General features: G+C 43.1%; 1 protein-coding gene across 11 annotated transcripts in view; it reads right to left on the reverse strand.

Moving 5' to 3' along the window:
- The window catches only part of CACNA1E (calcium voltage-gated channel subunit alpha1 E), a 654,182-nt gene that overhangs the window by 116,883 nt on the left and 521,225 nt on the right, over nucleotides 1-16,074 (reverse strand). The gene's annotated exons all lie outside the window — the stretch shown is intronic.

Raw genomic sequence — 16,074 nt, forward strand, 5'->3', positions numbered from 1 at the left:
ATATTGTTTATTTCTGCTCTGATCTTTATTATTTCTCTTCTTCTGCTGGGTTTAGGCTGTCTTTGCTGTTCTGCTTCTATTTCCTTTAGGTGTGCTGTTAGATTTTATATTTGGGATTTTTCTTGTTTCTTGAGATAGGCCTGGATTGCAATGTATTTTCCTCTCAGGACTGCCTTCGCTGCATCCCAAAGCGTTTGGATTGTTGTATTTTCATTTTCGTTTGTTTCCATATATTTTTTAATTTCTTCTCTAAAAGCCTGGTTGACCCACTCATTCTTCAGTAGGGCGTTCTTTAACCTCCATGCTTTTGGAGGTTTTCCAGACTTTTTCCTGTGGTTGATTTCAAGTTTCATAGCACTGTGGTCTGAAAGTATGCATGGTATGATTTCAATTCTTGTATACTTATGAAGGGCTGTTTTGTGACCCAGTATGTGATCTATCTTGGAGAAGGTTCCATGTGCACTCGAGAAGAAAGTATATTCTGTTGCTTTGGGATGCAGAGTTCTAAATATATCTGTCAAGTCCATCTGATCCAATGTATCATTCAGGGCCCTTGTTTCTTTATTGACCGTGTGTCTAGATGATCTATCCATTTCTTTTATTTATTTATTTATTTATTTATTTATTTATTTATTTGGGACAGAGAGAGACAGAGCATGAACAGGGGAGGGGCAGAGAGAGAGGGAGACACAGAATCGGAAACAGGCTCCAGGCTCCGAGCCATCAGCCCACAGCCTGACGCGGGGCTCGAACTCACGGACCGCGAGATCGTGACCTGGCTGAAGTCGGACGCTTAACCGACTGTGCCACCCCCAGACGCCCCAATCTATCCATTTCTGTAAGTGGAGTGTTAAAGTCCCCTGCAATTACTACATTCTTATCAATAAGGTTGCTTATGTTTGTGATTGTTTTATATATTTGGGGGCTCCCGTATTCGGCGCATAGACATTTATAATTGTTAGCTCTTCCTGATGGATAGATCCTGTGATTATTACATAATGCCCTTCTTCATCTCTTGTTACAGTCTTTAATTTAAAGTCTAGTTTGTCTGATATAAGTATGGCTACTCCAGCTTTCTTCTGACTTCCAGTGGCATGATAAATAGTTCTCCATCCCCTCACTCTCAATCTGAAGGTGTCCTCAGGTCTAAAATGAGTCTCTTGTCGACAGCAAATAGATGGGTCTTGTTTTTTTATCCATTCTGATACCCTATGTCTTTTGGTTGGCGCATTTAGTCCATTTACATTCAGTGTTATTATAGAAAGATATGGATTTAGAGTCATTGTGATGTCCGTAGGTTTCATGCCTGTAGCGATGTCTCTGGTACTTTTTCTCACAGGATCCCCCTTAGGATCTCTTGTAGGGCTGGTTTAGTCGTGACAAATTCCTTCAGTTTTTGTTTGTTTGGGAAGACCTTTATCTCTCCTTCTATTCTAAATGACAGACTTGCTGGATAAAGGATTCTCGGCTGCATATTTTTTTTCTGTTCATCACATTAAAGATCTCCTGTCATTCCTTTCTGGCCTGCCAAGTTTCACTAGAGAGATCAGTCACAAGTCTTATAGGTCTCCCTTTATATGTTAGAGCACGTTTATCTCTAGCTGCTTTCAGAATTTTCTCTTTATCCTTGTATTTTGCCAGTTTCACTATGATATGTTGTGCAGAAGATCGATTCAAGTTACGTCTGAAGGGAGTTCTCTGTGCCTCTTGGATTTCGATGCCTTTTTCCTTCCCCAGATCAGGGAAGTTCTCAGCTACGATTTCTTCAAGTACACCTTCAGCACCTTTCCCTGTCTCTTCCTCCTCTGGAATACCAATTATGCATATATTATTTCTCTTTAGTGCATCACTTAGTTCTCTAATTTTCCCCTCATACTCCTGGATTTTTTTAATCTTTTTCTCAGCTTCTTTTTCCATAATTTTATCTTCTAGTTCACTTATTCTCTCCGCTGCCTCTTCAATCCCAGCCGTGTTTGTCTCCATTTTATTTTGCAGCTCATTAATAGCATTTTTTAGCTCCTCCTGGCTGTTCCTTAGTCCCTTGATCTCTGTAGCAATAGATTCTCTGCTGTCCTTTATACTGTTTTCAAGCCCAGCGATAAATTTTATGACTATTACTCTAAATTCACTTTCTGTTATATTGTTTAAATCGTTTTTGATCAGTTCATTAGCTGTCGTTATTTCCTGGACGTTTTTTTGAGAGGAATTCTTCCGTTTATCATTTTGGATAGTCCCTGGAGTGGTGCAGAACTGCAGGGCACTTCCCCTGTGCTGTCCTGAATAACTTGCATTGGTGGGCGGGGCCGCAGTCAGACCTGATGTCTGCCCCTAACCCACCACTGGGGCCACATTCAGACTGGTGTGTGCCTTCTCTGTCTCTTCTAGGGGAGGGATTCACTGTGGGGTGGCGTGGCCCGTCTGGGCTACTTGCACCCTGCCAGGCTTGTGGTGCTGGGGATCTGGCGTATTAGCTGGGGTGGATCAGCAAGGTACACAGGGGCGGGAGGGGCAGGCTCAGCTCGTTTTTCCTTCCGAGATCTGCTTCGGGAGGGGCCCTGCGGCACCGGGAGGGAGTCAGACCCGCCAGAGGGATGGATCTGCAGAAACACAGCATTGGGTGTTTGCACGGTGCAAGCAAGTTCCCTGGCAGGAACCGGTTCCCTTTGGGATTTTGGCTGGGGGATGGGCAAGGGAGATGGCGCTGGCGAGCGCTTTTGTTCCCCGCCAAGCTGCGCTCTGTCGTCTGGGGCTCAACAACTCGCCTGTTGTCCTCCAGCCTTCCCGCTCTCCGAGCAGAGCTGTTAGCTTATAACCTTCCAGATGTTTAGTCCCGCTTGCTGTCTGAACACACTCCGTCCGGCCCCTCCGCTTTTGCCAGCCAGACTCGGGGGCTCTGCTTTGCTGGCAGGCTGTCCCTCCACCCTGGCTCCCTCCCGCCAGTCCGTGTAGCGCGCACCTCGCTGCCCTTCCTACCCTCTTCCGTGGGCCTCTCATCTTCGCTTGGCTCCGGAGACTCCATTCTGCTAGTCTTCTGGCGGTTTTCTGGGTTATTTAGGCAGGTGTAGGTGGAATCTAAGTGATCAGCAGGACGTGGTGAGCCCAGCATCCTCCTACGCCACCATCTTCCCCCCACATTTTCCAACATTCAATTATTTATTGTGTACGGAAATATATGTGTGTGTGTTTGTGTGTAGTAAAACTAATGAAAAGCAAAGGCATAATAAGCACTACCATTAAGAGGGAGGTGGAGAGATAAAGTTGGAGAAAGGCCACTGGGTTTCCCACTATTGGTAATATTTTCTCTCTTAAGCATCATTGTGAGTACCTGGATATTTTATTTATGTTTATATCACATATATGGTGGAAAGCATATATAAAACTTTATACAAATATTGGGGGGATATAAATGAAATATTTCAGGCAGAAGGTTTTTCTCAATGAACCATGAGTCATGGAAACACACTGCTTCATGGTTATGAGGCAGTTGAGTTGTCTTGAATAATAAGAAGAAAAGGACCAGACTGGAAGAAGAGCTGGGTTTTGGTCCCAAGTTTAACATAATCTAGTTAGGAGATTCTAGGTAAGTCACCAAATGGCCTATTTGTTACAAAATGGATGATAATTTCTTTTGAGGTTATGGTGGGGATAAAGAATAAAATATACACAAAGGTGATCTAGAAATTGTAATAAACCATATATTATCATAGATGAATACAGAAACCCTAAAAACACCAAGAGAAGGTACATTTTCCTCCCAGCTCAAGAAATGATCAGCTCTATCTTTTACATCTGCCCCAACGCCCCTTCTTTCAAAAATATAAAAATGCAGTTAGAAGTCATCTTAATTTTTACCCTCACCAAGTACAGGAGCAAACCTCTGAGGTTCTCAAACCTTGATGCTTTGTATTCACTTGAATAGAACCTTGGTCCACTGTCCCCTCCTGCACACACCCTCTCAAAGGACTAAGGCCCAGCCACCTGAGGGGTGAGTCTGACAAGAAGTGTGGTGAGGAACCCCCCCCCCCCCAAACACATCCACTCAGGACATTTAAATCTGTACATAACAAATTTGACATCTCAGTATATTTTGCCCTCGTCACTCTCCAGAGCATAAGGAACCACAGATTCCAGACATCATTAAGGGAAAACTAAAGGGCATGACAGAAAATAGAAAAATCCCAATAGAAGACTGTGAAGATTGGTGGTCATGTGTTCTTCTCACTGCCTCCACACCTGCTGCCCTAATAACTCCAGCATCCCAGTTCCCCTTTGGCAAATGGAGGTTAGGTGATGCTCTTCTCCCTTCAGTGAGAGCCCTTCTGTACCCCCATTAACCATCTCTCTTGAAATCTGTGAATTAGAGGAAGACTCTTGAACCTCAACCTCTCATATTCCCAATCAAGCCAATCACATTATCTTGCCAAAGAGACAACAAAAGACACACACATAGTTCCAGTATGCATAACAATAAAAATTAGCATCACAAGTCACTCAGGATCTACATCTGTCTTTGAGGTGAGCTAGAGGAAATATGATGTAGAGTCTTTTTAGAATTCTCTTTGCCCCTCACCAATGAGCCTGCTTCCCAAACAATTCTGTACATGAGAACTCTTTACGTGAAAGTCCTGCTAGCATCCCTACTTGTCCTCTGAACATGTCCTCACCAGATTAGAAGGGCCTTATATTTACTACCAGTGGCAATCCAAGCTGCATCATCTAGATAGCAGTAAGACTTTAAAAAGGCTTATCATCTTGCTACCAACCATAGTACATCAGCCTCAAAGACTGACACACAGAGACATGAAGCCATCACTTGGAAACCTGGGTTCTTGTTGGCCTCTAAGGTTCTGTAATCAATCTAATGAGGGATGGAAACCATGGTCTTGGCACCAAATCAAGAGAAAGGGACAACAAGGATGGAAGTCAAGTATCAAAATGTTCATCTGATAAGGATAGGCAGTCAGAGTACTGAATAACAGCCAGGGGGCTAGGATTCTAGCCCTACTCTGCCACTCACCACTTCTAGGTCTTTGTCAAGACAAAACGTGGGGTCCAGGGGGCTTTACCTCAGCTGTGAAATGTCCTTTCTCTCAGAGCCTTTCTAGCTTGAGCACTTTATGGTTATAACTCAAATGAAGCCCAATGTTAGTGACATCTGATTGCTCTTAGGGAGTAAAATGTAGAGAACAAAAATGCAGGGTGTGAAGTATATGAAAGAAAGGGCCATGTTATATAAAATGCAAAACAATCAGTGTATAAAATGAGGAAGATTTGGGAAGTGAGGGGTAATAAAACAATGGGATATAGGTGAATTATTCTAAAAAGTCTTGTAGACAAAGTTTGAGAGGGTCTCTTAAAAGTAGGTCTATTTGTGCTTTTCCTACAGAACACAGCACCTGGCTCAGAGGAGGAACTATAAATGTTTACTGAATCAATGAGGCCAGGACTGAGAACATCTGCTAAAGAAGGGTTTCTGATATGGTTTTTACAAATGGAAACACATGCCCAAAACATGACAATTTGGAACATCAGGAGAAAGATCTGGGTGATAAAGAGGCATCCCAAAAGAGTGAGTCAGGTGGGGGGGAGGGCGGGTAAGAAGACTGACCTCCAAGAAGGAAGAAGCAGGTGCAGTGAACCTACTGTCAGTAGAAAATAAACTGTACTGGGTTAGTTATCTACAGTGTCCAGCATGGTTCCCCTGGAGACCTGTACAAGGCCTTTAGAACACAGTACTGACTGACCTGAGGGGTGCAGTCTATGGATGCAAACAACTTATCATGAGGACAACATGAAATGATAGATCTGGGGGAAAAAAGTCTTCATTTGTTCACCAAATTCTCATTCGGCATCTGCCACTCGCCAGACGTGATGCTGGGCATTAAGTATAATGTTAAATATAACACTTTTAACAGTATGCCACTTTACAGTTTGTAAAAAAACTTTCATACAGAGTATCTCAAGAGTAACTCAGTATTTTCAATACATTAAAGCCCCCAAAGCTATATAGACCCCTTGAATTCAAAGTCTGCCAGATTGCAAATTACAACTAACTTGTGTATATCTTGTAGCATGATACTGAAAAGGCAAAAAATGAAAACAAGACATCTTTTGTTTATGGATGATATCCATCTTGAATGGGAATGTGGTATTATCACCAAATAAGAAACAAACAAACAAAAAAACAAGTTAGCAAATCTAATGAAGAATAGAAAGAAAAAAAGTCTGGTAAGAAACAGTCTCTTACACCCAAGCAGAAGAGCACAGGACACAATTCTGTAAGAGACTGAAAAATTACAAGCTGAATAAAATTCAGTAGAAAATTATTGCTGACAAACATCAAAAGTACTGGGTTTTGGTACCAACTCTGCTACTGCCTGGGTGGCTGTAGGAAATCATCCCCCCGACCCCATCATTCAGACACAGACTCTTAGTCAATGTCACTGGATAAAATACTACTTGCTAGATTGAAAAATACAGAGATGTGTAAGATACTATTCCTTATTCAAGTAAATCCAATATTCCCAGGATACAGACAAAGAAATCAATGCAAAATGGCATATGCTATAAATGGAACATGGATGACATAAGGAGGAGAGGCTGTGACTCTATGGGAGGAACTAGGGAAGGTGTCTAGGAAAGAAGATATTGTGTTCCAAAGGATAAACACACAATCAGTGATGACACCAGCCACAGAGAAAATACAGGCTGGGTTGTGGGGCTTGCTGGAAGTGATAATGGGGGTTCAGAGATGGACATGTAGAGTCTAAGATGCCAGGGAGCACTAGATGGAGATGTCTTACTCTTCTTGATCCTTTAGTTTCCTCATCTGTGATGAGTAGAACTGACTAAAAAATGGTTTCTCTCCCCTCTAGTTAGAGTATCTTTAAGGGTCAGTTTTTATACTCAAGTCCTTGACATATTTAAAGTATCCCATCCATCCTCCTTTGAAACCAATTGACTAACTAATGGTCACATGGAGTCCCTGTGTCAGAGCTTGATCAGGTCAGGAGGCAATCCAAAGGGCAATGATCTGAGGTAACTTCTATGGGATTATGGGGTAGTGATTAATGCTGCTCACATAATACTTTTGCTGCCTTCTTAGTCCCTAAGCTTGGATATGAACATATGAACAACTCTGGCAAATAAATTTGAGGCCAAATACTTCATTGCCAGAGTTAGAACCTTCAGAGCTCTCTTTTTCCTTACCCCAATGTGAGGAAGTATGGCTGAAGTGCAGTGGGCCAGTACAGAGCAGGAGGTGATGAGGTCAGAGACTGGGTACTCCATGAGCCCAAGTTCTAGAGGAAATACAACAACAACTTGGTATGGAGTCCCCAGCCAACTGGATGACGGACATGTAACATGAACAAAAATAAAGCAACCCTGAGAGGTAGGTATTATTGTCTTCTTTTTTATAGATTGAAAAACTTAGAATCAATGAGATTAAATAACTTACTCATAGCTAGTAGGTGGTAAACCAGGATTCAAATCCTTGTCTGGCTCTGTTCAAATATAACCCTGTTCCCCAAGGACTTTATGTGATTTAATTTATTCTGTGGGTCGCAGGAAATTCTCAAAGGTTTTTTCACAAGGGAGTAACATGATTAAATCTATTTTTAGGAAAATAGCTATGTTTGTGCCATAGACTAAAGATGAGGGGGTCACTATTTGACAAATTATGACAGGAACCTGGGCCTCACATGGTCAAGGGCACTGAAAATGGAAAGGAGGATGGACAGATCAACAGACATATAAAAGATTAAAAAAAGGAACCTGTAGACCAGATTAGAAGAGCCAGAAATTTCCAAGGCCCCCATGATGGCTAAGTGGGTGTGTTAGTAGAGAGAGGAGGTGGGGATTTTGGTATAGAAAGTTAATTTGTTTTGCAGCATGATGAACTTGAAGTAATCACACAGTAGAAAATACGGCTTTGTAGCCCTGGAGAGAGGCAAAAGTTGGGGATATGGATCCAAGGGTCATAGGGCATGAATAGCTTATAGCAATGGAAGTACATTGGACCTCCCAGGAAGAGCAGGGCAATATGGCTCAGAATGGTACCTTGTGGAGAACCAATGTTTCACCAGGACTTAGAGAAAAAGAAATCAGCAAAGAGAGTGAGGTAGACATTACTGATACCTGCTCATACCCGTTCTCTTTGACTTCCAGGCACACGGAAGACAGTTCTTCTTCCCTCTTGATGTTAGTAAGACCATGTGACTAGTTCTGACCAATGAAATGGGAGAAGGATTGTTGGGTGGCACTTCTGTGCCAAAACACTTAACTGTCAGCCGAAATCTCTAGAGGCATCTATGATATGCAACTTCAACCTTGAAGCCTGAGCAAAAAAATAAACCTCTGTTGTTTTAAGCTACTGAGATTTGGGGGTTGTTTCAGCAATATAGCCTAATCTACACTGACTAATGCTGAGAGGGGGTGATCAGAAATGCAGGCAGTGAAAGAGAAACTTAAGAGAAAGGTCTCAGTGAGATCCTCAGTGTATTTAAACACTTCAAGAAAGTGAAAGGGCTTCATGCCAGAAGGAGATGTGACTTGGTGATGTGGCTTCACTGGGGATAACTGAGGGCAGGTAGAGGAGTGTGGTGAAATTTGCTGTTGAGAGGACTTACATCTGGAAAAAGCATAGATCATTCTCTTGTGGTTTCTTTCTTTGGCTCTTCATTTCTGGAGGCAGGGAGCATGAAAAGCAGGGTCGGCTGGGCTGGCACTGGTTTGCATGTGAATTACAGAACATGCACTGGTGGAACACATGGTTCCTTGACTCTCTTTGGCCCTGTTGGTTGGAAGCCTACACATTTCTCATTGTGGCAGTTTTCGCTCACTCAAGCCCATTTGGGTGTCATATCTTTGGCTTGTACTCTCACCCCAAAACGTACCCCTTATCCCAGTGGTTGGAGATTCATACATCACAGCACATCAGACCTGGCTCCTTCAAAAGTGTCCAGCCCACCTTCACAAGGACACAGGAACCACACTGAAAGCCCACTCCCTGCCCAGAGGATACCTCCAACACCAAGTCCCAATTCCCATGTTGCTTCTCCTCACTCACGTCCCCCTTCCTACCCACTGGCTCCCCCAGCCTGTATCTTGACTCCTGTTCTTTGTCTAGCTCTTCAGATTAGGGACCCAGCTTTAGAACATCAGCCTTCACTCTGACTTTGGTACCCTTCTGAATATGGATATGTCCATTCTTTACACTGCTGTGGCAAGTAACAGGTGGCTTGCCTTATTGGAAGTTCCCTAGGCCCCTGCCTAGTCAGGCCTGCTCATGCCCAGCCACTGACAGGGGAAGGATGTTGGATAGCCCTCTCAGAACCCCAGTCCCTGAAGCACTGTCCTGTGTGACTTGGGAGTGTGATCAGGGACTCAGTCTCTCTGTCTTCCTCAGACCACATGAGTCCTAAGGGACACTGGAAGGAGAAACGGTGAAAATATATCTTTCGTCACCCTTCCCCCACTTACCTGTTAATGGGAAATGTTTGTCTCTTTTACACATTTACGTTGGGCTTCGTGGCACCATGTTCTTAGCCTCCCCTTGGCTTCCCCAGGATGCTTGACTTCTTACAATAGGCATTGCTGTTCTGTGCATTCCCCCAAGGGCCAGCATAATATAAGACAAAGCACACAGGCTTTGGATGAAGAGAGATCTGAGTTCAGATCCTGATCCCCCCACTCAATATCTGGGGATTCTTGGGCAAGTTACTTAATCTCAATGGTTCATATTTCCCTATCTGTACTGTGCGGAGAACCTAGCCTATCTTACTGAGTTGTTATGAGGATTAAATAGATAATACATGACTTTTTCCTACCATACTGTGGTTATTCAGTACATTTTGTTAACCTGCCTCTTCCCCCCCCCCCCCCCCCCAGATTTCTCTACCTTTTACAACTCCAGTCCTTAGCTATCAAAATGATTTTGTCCTTCCTGGGTACCTTTTTCCCGAGGCTCTGTTATTCTAAGGTGCTAATAAACGAATTGCACAAAGATGTTCAAGGAACATGAGGGAGAAAATGTGTAACTTTGATGATATATCATATTTTTAGTTATTTAGAGGCTTTTTCAAAGCCTCAACTCAAAGATACAATGGATGACAGAAAAATTATGATTCACAGGAGGCTAGTTAAGGAGACCCTTAATAATAATTACTGAACATTTATTATGTGCCAGGCACTGTGCTAAGTTTGTTGCATTAATTATCTCACTTGCAACAACAACAATAACAACAACAACAAAACCAAAACTATGACGTATTATGACCCCCATTTTACAGACTGGGAAACTGAAACTATATTATAGAGGTGGAGAAATCCACCCATGGCCGTATAACTAGTAAAATGAAGAGTCAGGAGTCAAGTTTGAGCCCTCTAATTCCGAAACCACCATGCTGGACCACCTCCCACTTTTGGTAAGGGTCCCTTCCAAAACCTTCCCATCAGGGGTTGCCTTTTTGTCTGTATTTATTTCCAGCACATTAAAATCCTAACACCAGTTTGGCATGTCCTTGTCAGAGACCTACATATTAGAGCATATTAGAGATGCAGCAAAATACAGTAAAATGTAAGGCCTAGCAAGCAGGAAACGCTTTACAGAGAGAAGCTATTATTACCATTATTGTTATTGCATACAGCCCTTTGCTATGGCTCCCAGATAGTGGTGTGTTTACAGGTGAAGGCTGACTATTATTTCAGATTTTTCATTTATCTAAACAAAAAGCAAACACCTTTCATTTGAAACAATGCACATCCTGATGTCTAATCTCAAGTCTCAAAGCCATGGTCCGGGCAAAGTAAGTGCTCTGTCTTTATAGAAGCAGCCTAACCTAACTTCTGCGCCAGGCACATCTAGCCAACAGTTCAGAGTGGCTGACTGAGAGACCCAGCCATGGTCCTCATGCCATAGCAGCTCAGAGGTCTCCGGAGGATTAAGAAGCTGGGGAACTAGATAAGCAGATGTCCTTTACTAGGACAGGTCTGCAAGATAATTTTACGAAAATTCTATGACCCACATGGCCATCCTGTATCCTTTATCTGGTACCCACAATAACTCACCCACCTGCAGGATCAAGCTTAATCCCCTCTTTTGTGAGACTCTCCAAAATCTGGCCAGAATCAACTGATCCAACCTTGTCTGCCCCACTCCCAAATGCAGTGCCCTCTCTATCCCACAAATAGATTAGGTCCTGCCTCAAAGCTGGTGCCCACCTAATACTCCCACACCTAATGCTCCTTCCCTGAACTCCACACCATCCCTGGCTTATGTAAACTTTAGGCACCCTTCAAAGCCCAGCTCAAATTCCACATCTTCTGCAAAGCTGCTGTTATGATAAAAGCCACAGAATACCTACTGCGGTGATGCCCCCAATATGACAGAACAGTGGGTTTTAGCTTCTTGGGGAGGATATAAGCCCCCAAGAGAAAGAACCAGTTCCCATACTTCTTTTACATTCTCCTATTTTCATTGACCAGAAGGTCACACACTAATCAAGTGTGCAATAAAGATAATTTCTATTCTCTAACTACTCTTTCCCAACTGACCTTCAAAATAAACATCCTAAGGTATGTGCACGGGAATTTCTAGATTCCTTGGATGTGATGAAAATCACATTGGAGACTACACTATATTATTGAAAATTGCACGTTTAAAGGGAAAAAAAAAGCCTTTATAATCAAACACAACAGTACTATGGGGATCAATATATTTATTCTCTTGAATATAACTGAGAGAAAAAGGATATGCAGGAGTCAGATAAATAAAGACAAAGATATCAGCAATATTTCGATAAAGCCCATTGGATAATGTGGCTTTAGTTCTATCACTAATGTTTACCCCAACATTTTGAGCCATCTTGTCATAGGCACAACCACATGATCCCAGGCCTGCCCTGTTCCAGGGTGCTGGCCCCATAAGCTCAGAACAAAGCAGAAGAGAGAATACATACACCTGGAGGGCAGATCAGTTCTAAAAAGAGACAGGCTGACAAAAGCATAGCCAGTTCTTCTAAGCTCATCAATTACAAGTCAGGAGGAATGAATGAAGGGTGAGGAAAGAAGCCTAGACTTTTCTAGAGGAAGTTCCACCATATGGAAACATGAAGTCAAGGAAAAGGAGGTTCCCCTCGCTAACAAATGGTTCTAAAGCATAAGAAGTATTAGGCACACAATAATATGTGAAAGGGGCTGGAAATTTAGTTGATTAGTATTTGCTGATCCAAAGAACTCACTCAATGATTTGCTTATTTCCATAGAGGTGCTGCCCTCCTCGGGGGTATTAGTTCATGTATATATACATCTGTACGTCATCTGTTGAACTTGATGTGGATCACTGCCAGAGAGTTTTTTGTTGGAGTCTAGCCAGAGCACATATAATAAAGAGGGCCTGATACTTCAACCAGGATCAAGCACTCATTCTATTCACTCAACAAACATATATTAAGTAATTATTGTGTGCCAGCTACTGTGCTTGGTGGTAGAGATTTAACGCACGAGACTAGTGAGGACCAGTATCAAGCAAGCACAAGGTGGCAGCAGGATCCCCAAATTCACCCAGTCCTAAGCCCAAGTGAGTTAACTCACAGATTTGTTCAAAATGCTGTAAAATAAATGCTGATTATATGAGAAAAGAATATGTATTGCAATGTCCATAGCTAGTCTAGTGAGGAAAAAAATGGAACAACATTTGAATGAAATAAGGGGGTTTCGAGGGATTTATTAAAATACCTTTTTTTTCAGTGTAAACATTTCTAAGATGCTTTGGGTGCATTTCCAATTTAAGGGTAGTCAATAAACCATTACTTACAACTCCTTCTCAACCTTCTAATTTTATGCTTCTAAATGCTGCCTGCTCTTTTCTAAAGCTCACACAGCTCTGGGGCACTTGGCTGGGGAGAAGAGCCTTACAGTTACAATGAATGCTCAGCAATGGGGGCTCTGCTCCAAACTGCTGCAGTAAAAGTGATACAGCACACATTGTCACTTGGGCTGCAGTGAAATCCACTGGAAGGTCTAATGCTGGGCTATAAAGGATGACAGGTGGGAGGGAGGAAAGGCAGGAGAACAGGGCAGGAGGACAGACTGGCTTTAAGGGGGCTCTCAGCATGCTAACCTTCACACACAATTCTGACAATTTCTTTTGTCAGAGTCTCTGAGCTGCGCCTCGCCCAAAGCCCAGGAGGTTGTGAAAAGCATTCTAGCCCCGAAGCATAATCCCACCGGCTCTGCTGTGGTCAACCAGGAGCAAGCAGCTTCAGCAGTCCAGGCCCCCAGAGAGTGGCAAGCAGTGGCTCTTCTGAGGTGCTTTTTGCTCCATGATCAGTTTTATTATTTGTATTATTTTAATTCCTTCCTTCTGGGCTCCCCTGCCTTTCCATGCGAAACTAGTTCAGAGATACCACTTTTGGAGCTCATTATGTTACCATGGCAACTAGAATTTTCAAAGTTTATTTCTTCTCTTCTCCCCTCCATGAACTCTCTTTTCCTGTTCCCATCTCTTGCCACATATATGTTTTGTACAAGAAACAAAACATGGAAGAAATTAAGACCAAATCACCACCAGGTAAATTTTTCTTACACTCTATTTCAGCACAGCATGTTCCTACTGGGTACTTGAAATTGCCACTGTTCTCGCTATATCCAATTAATATTCTTAGACTCCCAAATCCCCGTGATGTTTGGGAGCAAGGCCTTGGGTAACAGCCATTAGCTTGCCTCCGTCTCTTCTCCTGCAGAGAGAAGTAAATATATTCCTTCCTGCTTATATAAATCATGCATATGCTACTTATTTACCATTTGTTAGTCCTGGAAAACAGCATTAAAAAAAAACAACAATGGGGGCACCTGGGTGGCTTAGTTGGTTGAGCATCTGGCTCTTAATTTTGGCTCAGGTCATGATCTCATGGTTCGTGGGATCCAGCCCCATGTCAGGCTCTGCACTGACAGCATGGAGCCTGCTTGGGATTCTCTGTCTCCCTCTCTCTCTCTGCCCCTCCCCTGCTCATGCATTCTCTCTCTCTCTCCCTCTCTCTCTCTCTCTCAATAAATAAATAATATTAAATTTTTTTTTAAGAATATGAAAATAACAATGGTAGATGAAGGAAAGTGCAAACACCTCAGACATACTTCACAGGGAATCTCTGGAGATAAGAGAAGCTACAGTTGCCAAAAGGAAAAGAAAGGAAATCCCCAAAGAAAATCTGCTAAATTGATTGTTTAATTATAATGTTAACCTTTACTATCAAAAGCCAGGTGGAGACAGAGAGGGAAAGGAAACCAAAATAGGGCAGAAAGAGCCCGAACTTCCACTCTGCACGGAAGCCACCTGAGAAAGGCTAGCGCTTGCTCCCATCTGCTTCATTCACCCACAGGGAGCTGAGGGGGTATTACAGGTGAAATGGTTGTTTGGTTTGTACAGCTGCCAAAGGGTTGGTACTCTGAGGATCTCGGCTCTGGCTGTCTGGACTGCGTTCCAGGTGACCCAAGACAGATGGGTAGGACGAGCACAGTGCTGTGGACTGTAGTAGAGTCCCTCCTTCCTGATAGCCCTCCTCTGCTCTCTTACCCCCGGGAAACAGAAGTGGACTGGGGCTAGAAGACACAGGCTGGGGGCATGAAAGTGATATATGGGGCCAGACACAGATTAGGGGACAGCATCCAGAAGTTCTAAGAAGGAATGACCATCTGGCTACTGAAATGCAATATTTTTAATTTACAGACCTATTGAGTTCAATATTAGACTTCTGTGACATCAAACATGATGAATGAGTATTTTAATTGAGACTCTGCTTATTTATTATAGCATTCATCATTGGTAACATAAGGAGATCCTCAATTGCTTAAGTCATAAAAGCTCCAGACTCTAGCATTGCTTAAATTGGTCCTTAACAGGATTAGCTGTGTAGATGGGGAACTAAGTAATGATAATGGGAATACTGTACTTCACGGTGAGGAGGAGGGTGAAAAGGGCAGGAAGGCTGAGCAGGAAAAGTACAGACTGGGATTAAATGCAATCGTGGGTGTGCTGGTGAGGGAAGGAAGAAGAGGAAAGGGTAGTGACTTCAAGCTGGCATGGCAGGTGTCAGGGCATGGACCATCAAGTGGGCTTGGGAAGAGGAATAAGGTTATAGGGGAGGGGTAGGGTCATGTTGACCTAAACGTTCAGGTCTCTGATTGGCCTTGCAGGATGTGACAGATGTGTCTTACCCAGCCCATGGCTTCTAAGCACATACCTATTCCCAGGGCACCTATCTTTCCGGCCCTTTGAGGGATCTCATCATTCGGGGCAGCGAAACACCTGCTCTCCCAGACTCTCCATGCCTCAGATCTGTTCTCACCCTGCTTCTTTTAATTCGCCTGGACACTAACCTCAGAAAACTATTCCTGGCACACAATAGGTGCTCAACAAATGTTGAACAAGTGAAATACTCCTTGAATGGACCACATACAGTGTATGCCCTGGATGCCCCACCTCATATCCTCTCAGACCACCTCTGAGTTGTCCTAAAGCTGCAGTTGACAGATCCTGTGTACTTTGACAGATGTGACAGCTCTCACCTCAGGTGCTCACATCTTTCTGTTTCTCTGCCTAAGGGATTTCTCCAGTGCCCCGGGAGCTTGCTCAGCTCACAAACAGGGCAACCCAAAAGTATCATCACTCAAGGAGGGACAGGAATTGGCGATTATATATAAATATATATCCTAATTTTTCAAGCCCTGGTAGAGCAATTCTGAGGTACATTCTATATGGTTCTTTAGAAGGTTCCCAGTAGATTAAGCCTCAGCAGTCCATACTAGTAACCCTCTCAATTAATGTGTATTCTTTGGCTTTTCCTCGGTTTCTCCCACTTTCTCCCTTTTGCAGTTAGGGAGCACCTCCCAAATAAACCACGAATACCCAATCCTTTTCTTAGGGTCTTCTTTCAGAAAAACCCAGACCAAAACACCGCATGTGAACTAGTTAGTCTATCAAATCATTTTCCTTGCTGACAAAAGCATGGGGAAAAGGAAGGAGTGACAGTAAACTGGGGGAGAGCAAGTGTGCATGATTTCAGATATAAATAC

This window comes from Felis catus, chromosome F1 (genome assembly GCF_018350175.1).
Source record: "Felis catus isolate Fca126 chromosome F1, F.catus_Fca126_mat1.0, whole genome shotgun sequence".
NCBI lineage: Eukaryota > Metazoa > Chordata > Mammalia > Carnivora > Felidae > Felis > Felis catus.